The 4,214-nt window shown below is 47.4% G+C and overlaps 1 long non-coding RNA gene across 3 annotated transcripts in view; it reads left to right on the plus strand.

Annotated features, from left to right (window-relative positions):
• Positions 1-418: 418 nt before the first annotated feature.
• The window catches only part of LOC122176516, a 7,869-nt gene continuing 4,073 nt past the window's right edge, over positions 419-4,214 (plus strand). For all 3 annotated transcript variants that reach the window (XR_006177760.1, XR_006177762.1, XR_006177761.1), the window contains exons 1-2: positions 419-504; positions 2,196-2,273. This is a non-coding gene — a long non-coding RNA (uncharacterized LOC122176516). The remainder of the gene's footprint in view (positions 505-2,195; positions 2,274-4,214) is intronic.

The raw sequence follows: 4,214 nt of genomic DNA on the forward strand, positions 1-4,214 counted from the left end.
GACACACGCATGCGTAGTGCTGTCTGCAGAACGACGCATGCGTAGTGAATACTCGATATTGGCGCATGCGTACTGCAACTCTCAAGATGGCGCATGCGTTGTTCGGTATTAACACTGGCGCATGCACAATGCTCACTTCAGTCAGACACATGCGTACTTCATTATCGGACTGGCGCATGCGTACTATTTTCTGAAGCGTCACGCATGCGTAGTATTGTCTCCACACTGGTGCATGCGTAGTGTTTTTCTTAAAGTGGCGCATGCGGAATGCGTTCTTGATACTCGCGCATGCGTAGTGCTGTTCTCAAATTGGCTCACGCGTAGTGATTTTCTGAAACGGGCGCATGCGTACTGCATTCTCGGACAGGCGCATGCGTACTGTTGTCCCCATGCTGGTGCATGCGTATTGTTGTCTCAAGAGACGTTCAGGCGTAGTGACAGCTTCTGGCTTATGGATCTCAGCAGTAACTCCTTTCGTTCCCATCTCCCTGGCCTTGCCAGCAGGTAAGAGGGAGTATGAAGGTGCCAATTTATATCTTTTCTTCACCTACGACCAAGTTCAGCTTTCTCTACAAAACATGACTTTTGCAGCTACAGCCACAAATATCAATTCTCTTAAAACTGTCAGGATACTTTGTTCCATCCCAAGATAATTCTTCACTTGGGGGCTTTTAGATCACCGTCACAGTCAAGGCTAAAATTAAGGCTACATCCCAGACACTCAGGTCCCCCCACTTCCATTTGTTTCTGTGCTCTGGGGAGAAATATCACTGATCCGGTGGTCCACGAACTGATGGCTCACCCAGACCCAGACCTGAAGTAGTTGGTAGAAACAGTTGCTATTCTTAAGTTGTCGGGCGCATGCCCGCTATTACCTGGAGGACTAATCACAATAGAGAGCAGAAGATTCGCTGCACAGAGCGGTTAAAATGCCACTTCCGCATATCTGTGCACATGCGTTGTACTGCCTGCAACAGCAATGAAGACAGCTGCAGTTCAGCATATTGGCCACGCGGTGGCAGCAGAGACCACGGAAAGAACAGTTCTGATGGGTTTGACGTACATCTGCAGCGCAGTCCCTGACGATCCGTTCTCTCTTTCTTGCGATGACGCGTTAAGAACACAAACTTAGAATTGAAGGGTTGGGGCGGGGCCGCGGGGGAAGAAAGACGAAGAAAACAGGGAAACTTCTCCAAACCCAGGAAGGTTGTGCTAAGTGCTTATGAATATCTGTTGGAAAAAAAAAAAAAAAAAAAAACATCAAATTCATGTGGTCATGGTTTTTTTGGTTTTTTTTGGTCAGTACATTTGTTACATTGTTTTTAAAAAATCACATATCACAATCTAACTGCCCAGCAAATTTAATGATAGTGAAATGAAAGCACATTAGCAGAAAGCGTGGTGCTATATTCATGTTTACTCAGACTCTTTCCTGTTCGTATTTTAATGTATTTGTTTCCTAGTGCCTTTCTTGCACTCCAAGTTTCATTTTTGGCTTCTTATTCTTTTTAATGCCATAAAATGGATAGTTTAAGGCCCTAGCAAGTCTACAGGCTGCACAAAGGAGCAGTTTTGAGTTTCATGTGGACTATCACATTGTTTCCACAAAGATTAATGAAAACTATAGTTCTCCACATCAGTTTACAGATGGAAAAAATTAATTCACCTGCATACAAAGAATCAGTGTGTCACAGCTGCCTCTAAAAGACAGTGCAAGAGTTGTGCAGGTCTATCAGGCTCAGCTGCAGCTTTTCATCTTCCCTTCTCTGGTCCTGCTGCACCTGGAGAGACTGCACAAGGGCACAGGGTATGCAGACCCTCCCCAGCCGGCTGCAGCAGTTGCTCCTGCCAGAACACTCTTTCAACCCAAACCATTCCTGTTTCACAGATGGGAGCCCCGTGTGGCAGAGAAGGAGAGAGCTGCAGGCAGAGGGAAAACAGGGTGGTGAAACTCCTCCATCCCACTGCCAAATATCATCTCTGGCATTTTGGGGATGGGCAGGGGACTGTGGGAGCAACCTTGGGCCTCTGTGCAGGAGGGAGGGAAGTAAAAGATGCAGCTGCAGGCAGTGGGCTCTGAGCTGGAGCAGTGCAGCCAGATACAGCTGAACAGCTCACTGTCTGGGCACATGGAAGAAGCTTGTCCAGCTGAGGGCTGAGGGGCTGTTCTTACCAAGCACTCTCCCATCCTACAGGTCTGCATGGACTGCACCAGTTGCTTGAGATCTTCCCCTACAGAAGCTCAGAAGTGACAACATTCCTGACCCAAACAGGTAATGACAACATATACACACACAAACAAATACATACCCATCTCAAAACCTGGCACTCTACAGTCCCCCCCCCCCCCCAGAGTTTGTTACTGCTTTTTAGGATGCTCTACAGGTATCCTATCCTTTCCCCTTCATCCCTCTATGACTTCTGCATTCCTTTTCCAGACTTTCCCCTTTCTTTCCCCATTTCCTTCTCCATGCCTTCCCCCTGCAATGGTCCACTGCTGTTCTCAGCTGACAGTCCTTAAACCACACTTTTCAAACGCATTGAATCAGAACACATGCTGTCACTGTTTAAAAAAAAAAAAAAGTAGAACAAGGAATACAGTATTGTGTATGGATAACAAACTGCTACTTGCTTGATGACCAGTAGCAGCTCATCCTGGAGTAACTCCTGAACACAACCAGTTCTCCTCTGCGTGGATTTGGCGTCAGCAGTGGCTCTGCAATATTGGATCTGATTCTTCATCTTCTACCTCAAGTTCTAGTGTAATTCAGGACACCAAAAAGCATGTGACCACTCCTTTCAAAACAAAATACATTAGAAGAAAATATACTTACACAATTAAAGACAGTAAATGTCAAGTGACAATTCTGGATAAAAGTATACTACAATTTGGAGGCGAGCTTTTGGGGCACTCCTTTCTCAGAGCAACGTGGCCGTGCCCTGCGCATGTTGCTGTTATCAGCAGCACTGCAGTGAGATGCCCAAGGCCATGAGGCACAGTGACATGAAGAAGGTTGGTTATTGGGGTGCAAGGAGGGCAGGCAAGGAAGACTGTGTGCTCAGTGGCTTCGGGGAAACTCACCAAGTGCTCCAGTCAGGAGAATCCCTGGGCTGTCCCACATCGCTCACAGATGTCACACCCCCCCCCCCCCCCCCCACGATACTCCAACAGCACCCCCGAAACGTCACTCTGCAACATCACCACAGTTTCACTCCAATGTTACAGCAGTATCAACACTCAGAGTCACTCGAACAATGTTACTCCTCAGCATCGCTCCTTGATGGTGAAACAGAGTGATACTCCAACATCACTTCCCAATATCATTTCAGCATCATCCCAACATCACCACTGTCATCGCATCACCCCAGTGATGCTCCCTGATGTCAATCCCAAGTGATACTCCAACATCACTCCAGTGTCAACTCAACAATGTCGCTCCCATCACCCCTCAGTGTCACTCCAGCAACATTAACCCAGCATCACTCCCTAATATCAGCCCCAGTGATACCCCAGCATCATCCACCAACATCACTGCCACATCATAGAGTATTACCTCTCAGCATCTCCCCAGTAATATCACCCCCCCAATAACATCACTCCTTTATCTCATCCCCCAGAAATACGCCAGCATCACCCTACAGCATGACTGCACAACATTGACCCAACGTCACTCCAATGTCACACCAGTGTGCCCCCACCAGTGTCACCCCAGTATCACTCCCTGATGTCATCCCCCAGTGAAACCCCAACATCATCCTGGTCTCATTGCAATGTAACCTCCCAGCTTCACTCCAACAATGTTACCCCCCCAAAAACCTACTTAATTACCTACTGTAATGCTGCAACATGATGGAAAATACAACAACAACAGCAGAGAAACTAAGTCTGTAATAAGTGAGGATGTGCTCAAACACAACAGTTGTGAACACAGAAACAAAGAACAAAAATCTGCTTAGCTTTGGAAGACCTCATACAAGCATAGACCTCTAGCAAAAGCCCCTCATTTCTGATGCCAATGCTTAAATGAGGCCTAGGAGGGGGTGGAGCCAGGATCCAACCCTTCTGTCACTCAGGTGCGTTTCATTCACTTGAGCTTCTATGGTTTGTCCCTTCTCAATCATTGTTTCAAGCCTCAACTTAGGGTTTCCACTACACCCCCCCCCCCCCCCCCCCAACAATATCACTCCAACATCACTCCCTGATGTCCCCCCCA

This window comes from Lagopus leucura, unplaced genomic scaffold (genome assembly GCF_019238085.1).
Source record: "Lagopus leucura isolate 7727_CA_CO unplaced genomic scaffold, USGS_WTPT01 Super-Scaffold_797, whole genome shotgun sequence".
In the NCBI taxonomy this organism is placed as follows: domain Eukaryota; kingdom Metazoa; phylum Chordata; class Aves; order Galliformes; family Phasianidae; genus Lagopus; species Lagopus leucura.